Source organism: Heterodontus francisci, chromosome 9 (assembly GCF_036365525.1).
Source record: "Heterodontus francisci isolate sHetFra1 chromosome 9, sHetFra1.hap1, whole genome shotgun sequence".
NCBI classification, from domain to species: domain Eukaryota; kingdom Metazoa; phylum Chordata; class Chondrichthyes; order Heterodontiformes; family Heterodontidae; genus Heterodontus; species Heterodontus francisci.
In genome coordinates, this window is record NC_090379.1 from 110,623,002 (window position 1) to 110,641,589 (window position 18,588).

Consider the following 18,588-nt stretch of genomic DNA (forward strand, 5'->3'; position numbering starts at 1 on the left):
GTGCAAGATTCAGGTGGTTCAGTCTTGGGCGCAAGGTTCAGGTGGGTGCACTCTTGAATGCAAGGGTCGGGTGGGCTCAGTCTTGAATGCTGGGCTATCTGCAAGGGTGGGCACTGAGGTGCATTAGCGTGTATTCAGCATGGAGTAGCAATAGGAAGATCCTAAAGCAAATTCATCTGTGCATGAGAGGGACAAAAATCAGTTGGCATAGGTCTGATACACCCAGCCTTTCTGGACCCAATTGCCATGTAGCAGCAATCAGAGTGAAGGATGACCAGGATCCAGCTGTGCCCACCTGTGAATCACAGAATTGCAGAATTGTTACAGCACAGGAGGCAGTCATTTGGCCCATAATCTCTGCACCAGCTCTCCAAATGAGCAATTCACTTAGTGCCATTCCCCTGCCTTCTCCCCATAATCCTGCACATTCTTCCTTTTCAGATAACAGTCTAATTCCCTATTGAATGCCTCAATTGAACCTGCCTCCACCACATTCTTAGGCAGTGCATTCCAGACCTTAGCCACTCACTGTGTTGCTTCTTTAGCTAATCACTTTAAACCTGTGCCCTCTCATTCATGATCCTTTCATGAATGGAACAGTTTCTCCCTATTTATTTTATCCAAACTTTCATGATTTTCAATACCTCTTTCAAGTTTCCTCTCAGCCTTCTCTTCTCCAAGGACACAGTCCCAACTTCTCCAACCTATCTTCATAACTGAAGTCCTTCGTCCCTGGAACCATTCTCGTGAAACTTTTCTGCACTCTCTCCAATGCATCACATCTTTCCCACAGTGTAGCATGCAGAACTGGACGCAATACTACAGCTGAGGCTTAACTAGTATTTATACAAGTTCAACATAACCTCCTTACTCTTGTACTCCATGCCGCTATTAGTGAAACCCACAATACTGTATGATTTATGAACTGCTCTCTCAACCAGACTGCACTGAGTGCAGCTGGAGGGCACAGAGCATGAAGAAGAGAGTTTGGTAAGTGAGTGGATTTTAAGGGTTAATCTCTCTGAAGTCTAGTTTTTGTTTTGTTTACATTCATTTATTAAAATTACTATTTAAGTTAAGAGGTAAGTTAGGTTTCTTACAGCTTTAAACAGGGATATACATGCTCTCTGAGAGGCACTGTAGCTTGTTAATTACATAGCTGGCTTAAACTAGTTTCTGAGCTCTAGCAGAGCTCACACAGCATTGCTTACAGGGAGCATAAATTTAGGGGACTCTCAGCACTGAGTGCTGTTGGAGGGCACAGAGTGTGAAGAAGAAAGTTTAGTAAGTGAGGGAGTTCAGTAAGGAGGGGAACTATAAATTAAGAGAGAAAATAGATTTGTCTGCACTGAGCGACTTTGAGTGCACAGAGAGTGGAATGGGAGTTTGGTGCGTAAGGGAGTTCAGTGAGGGAGGAGCTCCTTTCTATCTTTTTCCTTTTCTACCTTTTCACAGCCTCCAGTAGCTGCCTCTCTCTTCAGTAGAGGAGAAGAAGCTGATTGATGAATAACTGGTAAGTTATTCTACTTCTAATTGTAATAAATAGTTTCTCAAGTTACGGTATGGCAAGTCAGCTTGGCCAAGAGGAATGTACATCCTGCAGTATGTGGGATGTCATGGATGCACCATGTGTCCTAGACGAACACATCTGCAGGACGTGTCACCTTTTGCAGAAGCTTGAGCTCCGGGTTTTGGAACTCGAGCGGTGGCTGGAGTCACTGTTGTGCATCTTCGAGGCAGAGGACAACGTAGATAGTACGTTTACAGAGGTAGTTACACTGCAAGTTAGGTGCATGCAGGCAGAGAGGGAATGGATGACCGCCAGTCAGTCTAGGAGAACCAGGAAGGCTGTGCAGGAGTTCCCTGAGTCTATCTTGCTTGCTAATTATTTTTCCATTTTGGATACTGCTGAGGGTGATGGTTCCTCAGGGGAGTGCAGCCAGAGCAAAGTCCATGGCACCACTGGTGGCTCCGCTCCACAGGAGGGTAGGAAGAAAAGTGGAAGAGCAAGTGAGAGTGGATTTGATAGTCAGGGGATCAGACAGGCATTTCTGCCGCAGTAAACATGACTCCAGGATGGTGTGTTGTGTCCCTGGTGCCAGGGTCAAGGATGTCATGAAGCAGCTGCAGGACATCCTTCTGGGGAAGCGTGAACAGCCAGAGGTCATGGTCCACATTGGTACCAATCACACAAGTAGGAAGAAGAATGAAGTCCTGGAAGCAGATTTTAGGGAGTTAAGAAGGAAATTGAAAAGGAAGACCTCAAGAGCAGTAATCTCAGGATTACTCCCAGTGCCATGTGCTACTGAGCATAGGAATAAGAGGATTGATCAATTAAACACGTGGCTGGAGAATTGGTGTTGGAGGGAGGACATCAGATTTCTGAGGCCTGGGACCAGTTCTGGGGCAGGTGGGCCCTGTACAAGATAGATGGGCAACACCTTAACAGGACCCGAACTAATATCGTTGAAAGGAGATTTGCTAGTGCTGTTGGGAAAGGTTTAAACTAGCTTGTCAGGGGATGGGAACCTGAGGGGTAGCTCAAGTTGGAAGAAGGTAAGGTTGGTAACAGGAGGTAGAAAAGTAGCAAGCGACATTAGAAGGCAGGCAAAACAAAGGCGAGCATCAATTAGGTTTAGAATGCAGAATAATGTCAAGAAGACAAGGTTAAGGGCACTCTACCTGAAAGACGCAACATTCACTACAAGGTGGATGATTTAAAGGCACTAATAGAGGTAAATGGGTATGATCTAATTGCCATTACGGAAACGTACAGGATGCCCAAGACTGGAAACTGAATATTCAAGGATATTCGACATTTAGGAAGGACAGGAAGGGTAATGTATCCCAAAACTTTAAGCAACAGGTAAAGCTAGCTGTTTCACTCTGCTACTGTGCAGCAGCAACACGTGTGGTGTTTGCCACTTTGCTGCCAAGCCAAAAAGACGCCTGCCTATCACACAAATGAGTAATGTGATATATGCATTTCAATGCCCACTGTGATGCTAGGTATATAGGCTGTACGTCCCAAAGACTGGCAGATCATATCAAACAACATGTCCCTTCTGGTGTTTGAAATGGGCAAGGTACGGACTGTACCCAACCAATCCGTGCTTGCAAAACTCAAAACACAGTGTCCAATATTAGATGTGATTCCATGATTGTACAACATTTGCTAAATAATCCACAGTATGCTAAGAATTACACTGACAACCAATTTAAGATTGTCAGTAGGGCTGGCAGTGTGGCACATTTACGTGTACTGGAAGCTACATATGTTAATACACAGGGCCCTGTTCTTTGCAGACAGAAAGAATATATATAAACATTGCACCTGTTTCAGCTGAACAAAATAAGTGCCAGCCATCTGCTGGTTCATTCCTCAGGACAATGCCTTGACGAATCAGAGTCAAGCTGCCTGGCTGAAATTTTAAACAAAGCTTGGCAGTTAACTATCAGTCACCGTAAACTGGTGCATTTGCCATGGCAATGCCTCTACCAATCAGAGTTCACTCGCCAACTAATCAGCACTCCCTTCTCATGCAATTTAAGTTGTTGTTTTTCTTACATTGGTTATTCTTGTTATTGTTCTGATGATTGCAAGACGAAAAGTTTCAACAGCATGTCTCTATTTTCAGCAATGCTCAATTATTACATAGTTTGCAGCAACTATATATTCCTTCAAGGCACAAAAACTCCTAAAGTAAAGGCAGTCAACCGTGGCTAACAAAGGAAGTTAAGGATTGTATAAAATTAAAAGAAAAGCCCTATAAATTTGCCAGAAATAGTAGTAAACCTGAGAACTGGGAGGATTTTAGAATAGATTAGATTAGATTAGAGATACAGCACTGAAACAGGCCCTTCGGCCCACCGAGTCTGTGCCGACCATCAACCACCCATTTATACTTTCTTTTCTTTTCTTTCTTTTGGGCCTCCTTATCTCGAGAGACAAAGGATACGCGCCTGGAGGTGGTCAGTGGTTTGTGAAGCAGCGCTTGGAGTGGCTATAAAGGCCAATTCTGGAGTGACAGGTTCTTCCACAGGTGCTGCAGAGAAATTTGTTTGTCAGGGCTGTTGCACAGTTGGCTCTCCCCTTGCGCCTCTGTCTTTTTTCCTGCCAACTACTAAGTCTCTTCGACTCGCCACAATTTAGCCCTGTCTTTATGGCTGCCCGCCAGCTCTGGCAAATGCTGGCAACTGACTCCCACGACTTGTGATCAATGTCACACGATTTCATGTCGCGTTTGCAGACGTCTTTATAGCGGAGACATGGACGGCCGGTGGGTCTGATACCAGTGGCGAGCTCGCTGTACAATTTGTCTTTGGGGATCCTGCCACCTTCCATGCGGCTCACATGGCCAAGCCATCTCAAGCGCCGCTGACTCAGTAGTGTGTATAAGCTGGGGGTGTTGGCCGCTTCAAGGACTCCTGTGTTGGAGATATAGTCCTGCCACCTGATGCCAAGGATTCTCCGAAGGCAGCGAAGATGGAATGAATTGAGACGTCGCTCTTGGCTGGCATACGTTGTCCAGGCCTCGCTGCCGTAGAGCAAGGTACTGAGGACACAGGCCTGATACACTCGGACTTTTGTGTTCCGTGTCAGTGCGCCATTTTCCCACACTCTCTTGGCCAGTCTGGACATAGCAGTGGAAGCCTTACCCATGCGCTTGTTGATTTCTGCATCTAGAGACAGGTTACTGGTGATAGTTGAGCCTAGGTAGGTGAACTCTTGAACCACTTCCAGAGCGTGGTCGCCAATATTGATGGATGGAGCATTTCTGACGTCCTGCCCCATGATGTTCGTTTTCTTGAGGCTGATGGTTAGGCCAAATTCATTGCAGGCAGCCTGAAACCTGTCAATGAGACTCTGCAGGCAATCTTCAGTGTGAGATGTTAAAGCAGCATCGTCAGCAAAAAGGAGTTCTCTGATGAGGACTTTCCGTACTTTGGACTTCGCTCTTAGACGGGCAAGGTTGAACAACCTGCCCCCTGATCTTGTGTGGAGGAAAATTCCTTCTTCAGAGAATTTGAACGCATGTGAAAGCAGCAGGGAGAAGAAAATCCCAAAAAGTGTGGGTGCGAGAACACAGCCCTGTTTCACACCACTCAGGATAGGAAAGGGCTCTGATGAGGAGCCACCATGTTGTCTGTGCCGACCATCAACCACCCATTTATACTAATCCTACACTAATCCCATATTCCTACCAAACATCCCCACCTGTCCCTATATTTCCCTACCACCTACCTATACTGGTGACAATTTATAATGGTCAATTTACCTACCAACCTGCAAGTCTTTTGGCTTGTGGGTGGAAACCGGAGCACCCGGAGAAAACCCACGCAGACACAGGGAGAACTTGCAAACTCCACACAGGCAGTACCCAGAAGAGCAAAAGAGGACCAAGAAACTGATAAAGAAAGGGAGAATAGAATATAAATGTAAACTAGCAACAAACATAAAAACGAACTGTAAAAGCTTCTTTAGGTATGTGCAAAGGAAACGTTTGGCTAAAGCAAATGTGGGTCCATTTCAGGCAGAGTCAGGAGAATTTATATTGGGGAAAAGAGAAATGGCAGAGAAGCTAAATGATTACATTGTGTCTGTCTTCATGAGGAAGATACAAGAAATCTTCCAGAATTAGATGTCCAAGGGATTATGGAGAATGAGGAACTGAAGGAAATTAGTATTATTAAGAAGGTTGTATTAGAGAGATTAATGGGGCTGAAGGGTAATAAATCCTCAGGACCTGATATTCTACATCCCAGTTTGTTGAAAAAGGTAGCTGTGGAGATAGTGGATGCATTGGTGATCATCTTCCAAAATTCTATAGATTTTGGAGCAGTTCCTGCAGATTGAAAGGTAGCAAATGTCACCCCAGTATTTAAGAAGGGAGGGAGAGAGAAAACGGGGAACTACAGACCTGTTAGCCTTACATCAGTAGTAGGGAAAATATTAGAATCTATTCCAAAGGATGTGATAAATGGACACTTGGATAATCATGATCTGATTGGACATAGTCAACATGGATTTACGAATGAGGAATCATGTTTGACGAACCTGTTGAGTTTTTTGAGGATGTTAATAACAGAATTGAGAAAGGGGAGTAGGTGGACATAGTATACTTGGATTTTCAGAAGGCTTTTTATAAAGTCCCCCACAGGAGGTTGGTTAGCAAAGTAAAGCACATGGGATAGGAGGTAATATACAGGAATTGATTAAGGATTGGTTAACAGGCAGAAACCAGAGGAACAAACGGGTCATTCTCGCATTGGCAGGCTGTGACTAGTGGCGTACCACAGGGATCAGTGCTTGGGCACCAACTGTTCACAATATATATCAATGATTTGGATGTGGGGACCAAATGTAATATTTCCAAGTTTGCAGATGACGCAAAATTAGGTGGGAATGTGTGTTGTGAGGAAGATGCAAAGCGGCTTCAAGGGTATTTGGGCAAACTAGGTGAGTGGGCAAGAATGTGGCAGATGGAATATAATGTGGAAAAATGTGAGATTATCCATTTTAGTAGGAGGAACAAATGTGCAGAGTATATCTTAAATGGTAAGAGATCAGAAAGTGTAGATATACAAAGGGAGCTGTGTGTCCTTGTCAATGAGTCACTGAAAGCTAACATGCAGGTACAGCAAGCAATTAAAAAGGCTAATGATATGTCAGCCTTTATCACAAGAAGATTTGAAGACAGGAGTAGTGAAGTCTTGCTTCAATTGTACAGAACCTTGGTTAGACTGCACCTGGACTACTGTGTGCAGTTTTGGTCCCCTTACCTTAGGAAGGATATTATTGTCATACAGGGAGTGCAACGAAGGTTCATCAAATTTGTTCCTGGGATGGCGGGACTGTCCTATAAAGAGAGAATGGGGAAACTGGGCCTGTATTCTCTAGAGTTTTGAAGAATGAGAGGTGATCTCATTGAAGCCTACAAAATACTTAAAGGGATAGACAGGGTAGAGGCAGGACAGATGTTTGCCCTGGTTGGGGAGTATAGAACCAGGGGATACAATTTCAAATAAGCAGGAAGCCACTTCGAACAGAGATGAGGAGAAATTTATTTACTCAGAGGGTTGTGAATCTTTGGAATTCTCTACCCCAGAGGGCTGTGGAAGCACAGTCAGTGAGTATGCTAAAAGTAGAGATTTACTGATTTCTAAATACCAATGACATAAAGGGATATGGGGATAGTGTGGGAAAAAAAAGCATTGAAGTGGATGGTCAACTATGATTGTATTAAATGGCAGAGTAGGCTCGATGGGCTGAATGGCCTACTAATGCTCCTATGTTCCTCTGCCACCTTCAATGACTTATGCACATGTACACCCAGGTCCCTCTGTGAAGGAGGTCATTGACCCTCCTGCAGCACTGGACCCAGTCCTGGGAGGTGACCCCATGGCTGCTGACCTCCTCTGCAATCTCCATCCATGCTTGCTTGGTCAAGCAGGAGGACCTTGCCATCCCTTGAAATGAGGACTTGCTGCCTTTCCCTTGCAGTCTGAAGGAGAATCTCCAGGAAGGCATTGTTAAATCATGTGGTCACCCAAAGTCTCGGACATGGTCCCAGTTGACTCCCACTCCATCCAGTCAGTTTGCAGTCCTGGTGTAGGGGTGCAGGGAGGTGCAGGAGTCACAGAAGTAGTAGAGGTATTTAAAAGATACCTGGACATGCACTTGAAGTGCTATAATCTGCAAGGCTACGGACCAGGTGCTGGAAGATATGTCTTCTTCTGTGCCATAATTTCTCTATGGTTCGATGATTCTTGGGCTTTCCAAAAGATACAGCAGCAGCAAAAACAATAGCAGTAGGTGGGGGGTGGGGGGGGGGGGGTGGGGGGTGGGGGGGGGGGGGTGGGAGGGTGGGGGCGGTCCAGCAGCAACAGCAGCAGCAGCAGCAGTAGAGTGGGGTGCAGGAGTTACAGCAGCAGCAGGAGAAGGGGAACCCCTGATGGGCTGACAAAATGCAACCCCTTAAGTTACCTCTTTTTGAAGAGATCTCTGCCCCAGTTAAAATGAGTCCAGCTCCGTCTTCAAGACATACAGGAAGTCAGCACCAACCACACCAGCCTGCAATGTATCCAGAGGCTTACTACCCACGTGGAAAAGAACCACCTAACATCCAGTCTATTCCGACTCTTACATGTCCCCAATCCATTAAACTGGAGTAATCTATTAATAGGTATGCTATGCAATTCATTCATCATTTTATGGACCTCGATCAGAACACAGAGCTATAAAATAAATAGATCAAGGTCATTGAGCCTTTCTGAGTAGATAAGGTTCTTTAAAGTAGGAATCATTCTCGTAGCTCTCCGCTGGGCCTTTCCCAAGGCCACTAAATCATCAAAACTGACTAGAGTAATGACAAAATGGTGCCCTTTGATTTATACTGAAAGGTTATATTAATACAGCACAATACTTAGCTAAACCTTTCCTGATTTGGGCATGAACCTTTAGTGAACTGTGCACAATAACACCAAGATCTTTTTTTCTCTCTTTCAGTAATGTTCCCTGCAAGTGATATGAGTACTCTGTGTTGGCCCGATCAACATGCCCGACTCTACGCTTATCTAAATTAAATGCCATTTGCTCACTCTGCTAGCACATATAAATCTTTTTGCATTCAATTGCACTCCTCCTCTCGATCTTAACCATTGCATAACCTTTAGTTTACTCAAATAAAAATAAAATACTGCAGTTGCTGGAAATCTGAAATAAAAACAGAAAGTGCTGGAAATACTCAGCAGGTCAGGCAGCATCTGTGGAGAGAGCAGCAGAGTTGACATTTCAGGTCTGAAACCTTTCATTAGAACTGAAAAAGGTTAGAAAAGAATTAGGTTTTAAGCAGGAGAAGTTGGAGGGGGTACTGCGAGGAGTCCGGAGTGGGGGGCGGAGTGTTGGTGTGGAAGGGAACAAAAGGGAAGGTGTGTGATAGGGCAGAGGGCAGGAGAGTTTAAATAACAAAGCTGTCCTGGGACAAAGGCAAAGAGCATGTTAATGCTTGTGGTGAAAGACAAAGCATTAGTCCAGAGAGAATATTAATAGCAGAACAATGAGCAGCTCTGTCTACATGAAAAACAGGTACATGGTTAAAAAATAAAATAAATATAAAAAAGAACCCAGTCGGGCTCTGAAATTATTGAACTCAGTATTCAGTGACAAGGCTATAGAGTGCCTAATCGAAAGATCAGGTGCTGCTCCTCGAGCTTGCATTGATGTTCACTGGAACACTGGAGCAGGCTAAGTATGTGGGTATGAGAGCATGGGGGGTGAGGGCTGTTGAAATGGCAAGCAACTGGAAACTCAGGGGCATGCTTTCAAACCGAGCGGAGGTGTTTCACAAAGCAATCACCCAATCTACGTTTGGTCTCCCCAGTATAGAGGTGACTGCATTGCAAGCAGCGAATACAGTATACGAAACTGAAGGAAGCACAAGTAAATCGCTGCTTCACCTGGAAGGAGTGTTTGGGAGGATAGATGGTGAGGAGAGAGGAGGGAAAAGGGCAGGTATTACACCTCCTGCGATTGCATGGGAAAGTGCCGTGGGAAGGGGATGAGGTGTCGGGAGTGGTGGAGGAGTGAGTGGATCAGGGTGTTTCGGAGGGAACGATCCCTTCAGAATGCTGACAGGGGAGTGGAAGGGAAGATGTGTTTGGTGATGGCATCATGCTGGAGGTGGCAGAAATGGAGGAGGATGATCGTTTGGATGTCGAGGCTGGTGAGGTGGAAAGTGAGGACAAGGGGAACCCTGTCGCAGTTCTAGGAGGGAGGGCAGAAATGTGTGGAATGGATCGGACATGGTGGAGGGCCCATTGAACCCGGTGGTTGGTGGTGGGGGCGTGGGGGGTGGAGAATCCTCGGTTGAGGAAAAAGGAAGACAGGTCAGAAGCGCTATTGTCGAAGGTTGCATCATCAAAGGTGACCAGGGTGGTGCTGTTTTTGTCTGGCGGACCGACCTCTACCTTGCTGAGCGCCAACTCAGACACTTTTTCCTACCTCCCCCTGGACCACGACCCCGCCACCGAACATCAAGCCACTGTCTCCAGAACGGTCACTGACCTCATCTCCTCCAGAAATCTTCCCTCTACACCTTCCAACCTCATTGTCCCGCAACCATGGACAGCCTGCTTCTACCTTCTTCCCAAAATCCACAAACAGGACTGTCCAGGTAGACCCATCATTTCAGCCTGTTCCTGCCCCACTGAACTTACCTCTTCCTATCTTGACTTTATCTTTTCTCCCCTCGTCCAATCTGTTCCCACATACATCTGTGACTCTTCGGACACCTTATGTCATTTTGACAATTTCCAGTTTCCTGACCCTAACCGCCTCCTCTTCACTATGGACGTCCAATCTCGCTACTCCTTCATCCCCCACCAGGACAGTCGAAGGGCTCTCTGCTTCTTCCTTGAACAGAGCCCAACCAGTCCCCATCCTCTGCCTGGCTGAACTTGTTCTTACATTGAACAAATTTTCTTTCTATTCTACTCACTTCCTTATAATAAAAGGTGTTGCTATGGGTAGCCATACGGGTCCTAGTTATGTCTGTCTTTTTGTGTGACATGTCGAACATTCATTGTTCCAGTCCTACTCAGGCCCCCTCATTCACCTCTCTTTCTGGTACATTGATGACTGTATCAGTGCCGCTTCCTGCTCTCATCGCAATTTGGAAAACCTCATCAACTTTGCTTCCAATTTCCACCCTTCTCTCACATTTGCATGGTCTATTTCCGACACTTCCCTTCCCTTCCTTGACTTCTCTGTCTCCATCTGTGGGAATAAGCTGTATACTAATATCCATTATAATCTCACCGACTCCTAAGGCTACCTTAACTACACTTCCTCACACCCTGTTTCCTGTAAGGACTCCATCCCAGTTTCTCCATCTCCGATGCATCTGTTTTGATGATGCAATCTTCCACGATAGCGCTTCTGACATATCTTCCTTTTTCCTCAACCAAGGATTCCGCCACCCCCCCCCCCCCCCACCACTGTGGTTGACAGGGCCCCCAAATGTGTCCGACCTGTTCCATGCGCTTCTGCGCTGACCCCTTCCCCTCCCTCCCAGAACCGTGACAGGGTTCACCTTGTCCTCACTTTCTACCCCACCAGGCCCCACATCCAAAGGATCATCCTCCACCATTTCTACCACCTCCTGTGTGATGCCATCACCAAACACATCTTCCCTTCCACTCCCCTGTCAGCATACTGAAGGGATCATTCCCTCTGCAACACCCTCGTCCACTCCTCCATTACCCCGACACCTCGTCCCCTTCCCACGGCACCTTCCCATGCAATCACAGGAAGTGTAATACTTGCCCTTTTACCTCCTCTCTCCTCACCAACCAAGGCCCCAAACACTCCTTCCAGGTGAAGCAACAATTTACTTGTACTTCCTTCAATTTAGTATACTGTATTCATTGCTCACAATTCGGTCGCCTCTGTATTGGGGAGACTAAACGTAGATTGGGTGGCTGCTTTGTGGAATACCTCAGCTCAGTCCGAAAGCATGACCCCAAGCATCCAGTTGCTTGCCATTTAAACACTGCCCCTGCTCTCATTCCCACATGTCCATCTTGGCCTGCTGCAATGTTCTATTGAACATCAACGCAAACTCGAGGAGTAGCACCTGATCTTTCGATTAGGCACTCTACAGCCTTGCAGACTGAACATTAAGTTCAATAACTTCAGAGCATGTGGCCTTTTTACATTTTTATATTTATTTATTTTATTTTATTTTTAACAATGTGCCTGTTTTTCATGTAGACAGAGCTGTTCATTATTCTGCTATTAACACTCTCACTGGACAAATGCTTTGTCTTTCACCAGAAGCATTAACACACCTCATTACAGCCTTGGTTCAAACATCAAGAAAAGAGCTGAACTCAAGAGATGAGGTGAGAGTGACTGACCTTGACATCAAACAGTATTTGACCGAGTATGGCATCAAGGAGCCCCAGCAAAGCTGAAGTCATGGGAATCAAGGAAAACTCTCTGCTGGTTGAAGTCATACCTCGTGCAAAGGAAGATAGTTGTGGTTGATCATTTCATTTACAGTACATCACTGAAGGGTAGTGTCCTCGGCCCAATCATCTTCAGCTGCTTCATCAATAACCTTCCTACAATCATAAGGTCAGTAGTGGGGATGTTCACGGATGATTGCACAATGTTCAGCACCGTTCACGACTCCTCAGATCCTGAAGCAGTCCGTGTAGAAATGCAGGAAGACCTGGAAAATATCCAGGCTTGGGCAGATAAATGTCAAGTAGCATTCACTCCACACAAGTGCCAGGTAATGACAATCTCCAACAAGAGAGAATCTAACCATCTACCCTTGACATTTAGTGGCATTACGATCGCTGAATCCCCCACTATCAACATCCTGGGGGCTACCATTGATCAGAAACTGAACTGGAGTAGCCATATAAATACCATGCCTGCAAGAGCACGTCAGAGGCTAGGAATCCTATGGCGAATAACTCACCTCCTGACTCCCCAAAGCCTATCCACCATCTACAAGGCATAAGTCAAGGGTGTAATGGAATACTCTCCACTTGCCTGGATAGGTGCAGCTCCAACAGCTCAAGAAGCTCAACACCATCCAGGACAAAGCTGCCCGCTTGATTGGCACCCCATCCACAAACATTCACTCTCTCCACCACCAATGCACAATGGCAGCAGTGTGTACCATCAACCAGATGCCCTGCAGCAATGCACCAAGGCTTCTTAGACAGCACCTTCCAAACCCACAACCTCCACCACGTAGAAGGACAAGGGCAGTAAATGCATGGGAACACCACCTGCAAGTTCCCCTCCAAGCCACACATCATCCTGACTTGGAACTATATCGCTGTTCCTTCTCTGTCACTGGGTCAAAATCCTGAACTCCCTTCCTAACAGCGCTGTTGGTGTACCTAACCCACATAGACTGCAGTGGTTCAAGAAGGCAGCTCACCACCACTTTCTCAAGGGCAATTAGAGATGGGCAATAAATTTTGGCCTAGCCAGTGATGCCCACATCCCATGAATGAATAAAAAAGAACTATTTGCCTTTGTCTAGGACAGCTTTGTTATATAATCTCTCCTGCCCTCTGCCCTATTACACACCTTGCCTTTTGTTCTCTTCCCTACCAACACTCCTCCCCCACCCCTCCCCCTTCACTTGCTTAAACCTAATTCTTTTCTGACCTTTGCCAGTTCTGATGAAAGGTCACAGACCTGAAATATTAACTCTGCTTCTCTCTCCATAGATGCTGCCTGACCTGCTGAGCATTTCCAGCTGTTGGCCAGGGGCTGCAAGAAATACAGAATCAGTTACAAACTGCTGGATTGTTTGTGACCTGTAGTAACCTAGAGCTCAGACACTGGCCTGTGCTGGTAAAAACCAATTTGAACAAATTAATTTATGTGACAAGACAAAGGAGAGGACACAGGAATAGGGCCTTATTTGGATCCAGTGTGATACTGGGGTCTTTGGGCCTGGGACAATTAGGAGAAGATGCGAACGAGGTGAGCAGGCTTAAACCAACCGGAAAGAGACAGCTCAGTTCTGGAGAGATGAGAAGGAGAATAAGAATAGAGAATCTTGAGCATAGAGCCAGCGAGAAACTCCGGAGAACAACCATTGTGGAAGTGGAAGACCCTGCGTGAGGAAAGCAGCAACGACGTAAGAGAGAGAGAGAACAGAATGCCTGGCCAGTGTCAACTCTCCCCTTTTTCGGGTATTATCCTTTGTTTTCTGTGACTAGGTCAGGGAAAGGTCAGAGGAACCTAGTGGGTGTGCTTATCAATTCGAGCTAGCTTTGGTATTAACTGTATAACCCAGTTTGAGTTGCAGGCTTTTGTCTAACTAAGTGTATAAGCCTTATTCTTACATTGTACAACAACGTGAATAAAGTAAATTGATAGTTAAAGAAAAGACTGAGTATCCTCCTCTTTGTACTAAGCCATTAACTGTAGCCTGTGGATTAGGTGGAGGGTGGCTCTCCTGTAACCCGATATCCCAAACACCCAGCCTGAGCCTGAATTAAGAGGACTTAGTCCCGTGTGACGGCCAGGATCAAGTGGGTGCAGGGAATAAAGGGGCCAAGGGGGAGTTGACTCTGCTCCACGGTTTACACAGCACTTTCTGTTTTTACTTTAGTTTACTCATTTTGTTTTAATGTAGTCTGCATAAGGACTCAATCAAGAGAAATAACACAGTGTTGGTTATGCTTAATTAAAGTGATAAATACAATTACTGGAAAAGAACCTCAGAATTTACTGACATCCTTTGAACTCAATAAAGATAAGTGGTATTTAAATTTACAGGATCCACAATTTTCTTCATCAGAACTTAAACATTTTATTCGTTACTATACATTTTTATTATGAAAACAAATTTTGGCAACTGAATGAGTATCAGAGAGTTCAAAAGGTGAATCAGAGGCAGAAAAGGAGAATCAAGGGTCGAAATTTTATCCAGGCAATGGGGGTCTTGCTGCTTGGCAAAAGAGATACCGAGAACACTGCATCGCCCCTTCTGTGGGAGGCCTGCCAAATTAAGTGCCAATTAGGGACTTAACTGGATAGCGGTGGGCATTCCATGGGATCAATGACCCCGGGGACAGATGTTCCACCCTCTGAGAGCTGCCGGCTAATCAGTTGGAGGCTGCTCCTGGTAGAGCACCCACCTGAGGCCTAGGAGCATGCTTGATGCAGGTCACAGGTAGATCAGGCCAGGCAGGGTCTTTCAGGGTGGGGGCTCCTTTGGCGGGGGGGGGGGGGAGTGGGGGGTGTATCAGGGGTTTGGCAGCAAGGGCAGGTGGGTAGCCCTCAGCAGCCACCCCCCACCCCCCTTCCCAATGCTGTGTCCCTCATTCAGGAACGAAGTGCCTTTTAACGAGGGACTCGCCATCCCCTCCCCCACCCCACCGTGAGCCAGCAAGCAGCCTGTACATTTTTTCCTGCCGTGCTTCCTGTGCAATGACAAGCCCGCCTGTCACCAGCTTAATTGTGGCAGCAGCAGAATGAGGCCCTTAATTGGGCATTAATTGCCCTCTTAAGGACCTCAATTGGCAGCGGGACAAGAAGGGCCTTCACAGGTCTTCCTGTCCCAGACTTAATTTTGGCAGAGTTAGGAAGGTAACGGGGCCCCCCCTTGCCACACCATCCCACCTGATTATATGCTCTCCCCCACCTCCAAACCTGCCACGTTGGAGAGCATAGAATTTCCCCCAATGTGTCCAAAAGGAGAATCAAAGGGTCAAAATTCAAAATCGGGGTCAGAAAAAGGAGTAACAAAGTTTCTAAGAGGAGAATCTGAGATAACAGAGGGAGAAATAGGGGGTCCAAATGTAGAATCAAAAGCTTCAGTTGGAGAATTGGAAGCTGCAAAAGAGAAATCAAAGGGTCAAAATGAGAAGCAAAGTGTCCAAATGGCAAATAAGATGCAGCAAAAAAGAAGAAACAAGGGGATCCAAAAGTTTGATCAAAGGCAGCATAAAGAGCATCATAAGGTCAAAAACAAGAATCAGATAAAGTAAAAGGAGAATCAGAGGCAGCACAAGGAGAAACAAGAGTGCAAGAGGATACACAAGGAAACTCAGAGTCCAAATGTAGTATGTAAGGCAGCAAAAAGAGTATCAGTGTCCAAAAGGAAACTCAAAGGCTGTCAAAGGAGTATCAAAGGTTCCAAGAGGAGAATTAGAGGTTGCAACAGGAGAATAAGAGGCAGCAACAGGAGAATCATAGTGTTGAAAAGGAGAATCCAAACCAAATGATGCAAAAGTTAAATCATAGGGTGAAAATGAGTTTCAGAGATTCCAAAAGAATTAAAGGTGGCAAAAGAAGAATCAAAGTCCAACGAGAGAATCAGGGGCAGGAAAAGCAGGATCTGAGGCAGTGAAAGGAGAAACAGGCAGTAAAAGGACAAACGGAAGGTCCAAATGAAGTGTCCAAGTGGAGAATCAGATGCAGCAGGAGAATCAGAGAAACTCAGATGCGTTAAAAGCAGAATCAGAAGCAGCAGAACAAGAATCGGAGGGTCCAAATAGAGAATAGAGGTAGTAAAAGAAGAAACAAAGGCAGAAAACCGAGAATCAGAGTTCAAAATAAGAAACAAAGTGTCAAAAAGGAGAATCAGAGGCTCCAACTGGAGAACTAGAGGCAGCAAGAAGACAGTCAGAGGGTCTTAAATGAGACTTGGATGCTCCAAATGGAGAATCAATGGTCCAAAAAGAGAATCAGAGGCATTAAATGGACAACTGGCAGCAGGAAAAGGAGAATCAGCAGGCCCCAAAGATGTACAGCTAGAACTGTTAAAACTGTCCAAGACAAAGTAGGACACAGTGTTAAATAACTGAATTGCAGAATAAAAGGTGCAGTAAAAGAGTGGGAGAGGATTGGTTACTTTCTGTTATTCTAAAGGTGCAGATGCTGTTGAAAAGCTCCAGTGGAAAAAAAAAGTAGCCATGGAATATCTGAAATAGGCCCGATGGCCTTGTCTATGCTGTAAGTGACTGTTAAAATTATAATGGTCCACCGTACCTCATTACATTTCATTTGTGTTTGAGGTTTTAAAGAAATCTATGATAACAGATTGGTTATTGGAATACTGCTGAGGTACACAGAGCATTTGAGTCATTGTTAGTCCCCCCCCCCCCCCCCCTCAGACTTGAACTTCCAATACAAACATACGAACATACAAATTAGGAGCAGAAATAGGCCATTCAGCCCCTCGAGCCTGGTCCGTCATTCAATAAAATCATGGCTGATCTGTTTGTGTCTCAAATTCCACACTCCCATCTACCTCTGATAATCTTTGCCTCCACCACCTTCTGAGGCAGAGAGTTCCAAAGTCACACAACCCTCTGAGCGAAAAGAAATTCTCCTCATCTCTGTCCTAAACGTGCAGACCCCTAATTTTGAAACGGTGCCCCCTAGTTTTGGACTCACTGACAAGTAGAAATATCCTTTCTACATCCACCTTGTCAAGACCATTCAGAATCTTATATACTTCAATCAGGTCTCCCCTCACTCTTCTAAATTCCAGTGAAAACAAGCTCAGTCTGTCCAATCTTTCCTCATAAGACAACCCGCTCATTCCAGCCATCAATCTAGTAAACCTCCTCTGAACCGCCTCCAATGCATTTTCATCCTTCTTTAAATAAGGAGACCAAAACTGCACACAGTATTCGAGATGTGGTCTCACCAATGCCCTGTATAACTGAAACATAACATCCTTACTGTTATTTTCAATTCCTCTTGTAATAAAGGATAGCATTCCATCAGCCTTCTTTATTTCTTGCTGTACCTGCATACTAAGTTTTTGTGACTCATGCATTAGAACACCTAGATCCCTCTGCACTTCGTAATTCTGCAGTCATTCTCCGTTTAAGTAATATTCTGTTTTTTTTATTCTTCCTTCCAAAGTGAACAACTTCACATTTTCCCATATTATACTCTATCTGCCATTGTCTGTGAGCTTTTTCTTCTCCTCATTTTACCTTATGCTGGACATAAGTGTCTTTAACCTGTCTGAAGGTTTAAAGTATTGATTCAATCCCAGGGGAAAAAAGTCTTGCATTGTCTCAAAGTAGTCAGACTGCTTCTCTGACATCCAGTACTGGATGAGCAGATATTTCCTCCTACTAAATATTGGGAAGACCAAAACCATTGCCATTGGTTCCCACTTTAATCTTCAATCTCCAGCCATTGACTCCATCCCTCTCATTGGCAAATATGTGAGGCTGAAGCAGGCAATTCACAACCTTGGTGTCATATTTAACTCCAAAATTGACTCCAACCACATATCCTGCCATCACTAAGAGCACCTATTTGCACCCCTCTAACATCACCTGACTTCGCCTCATCTTAGCTCATCTGCAGCAGAAACCCTCACCCATGCCTCTTATCACCAGATTTGACTATTCCAACACTTGTGGCCAGCCTCCCAAGCTCTATTGTCTATCTTGATGTCATTCAAAACTGTCCATGCTCTAATTTGTACTAGGTCCGCTGCACCGTCCCCACTGTGCTTGCTGACCTTCATTGACTCCCAGTTAAGCAACATTTCAATTTTAAAAACTGATCCTCACTTTAAAATCCCTCCATGGCTTCACCTTTCCCTATCTCTGTAATCTCCTCTGTAAGGTTTGGAGTGTTTTCATGGCTTACTTTTATGAATAACTTTGCAATACTTTTGTATAAGCCTAAATGTAACGTCAAAACTGGATTGCAAAGCATGATGGTCACTTTCACTGAAAATGTCCAAACGCCATGTTGAGATATTTGTGTGGATAGAGCTTCATGTAGCTACAATGGAAAGGGGAAGTCATGCAGCTGGAAGGGGGCCTACAGTGTGGGGGCTATGGACTGTGACATATTTTACATTTGTGAAAAATACGCATAGCTAAACTAATAGGACTAATTATATGCTATGTAAACTAATATATTGCAGTCTGTTTGAGATAATGCTTGATTTATTATGAAGTGGTTTTTCAAGGTTATACTCTGTTTAAGCTTTTGTGTAAGAACAATGGTAGAGATGGGTTGAAGACTTCAACACTCCTTGTAGGGGCAAGAAACTGCAGAATTGCAAA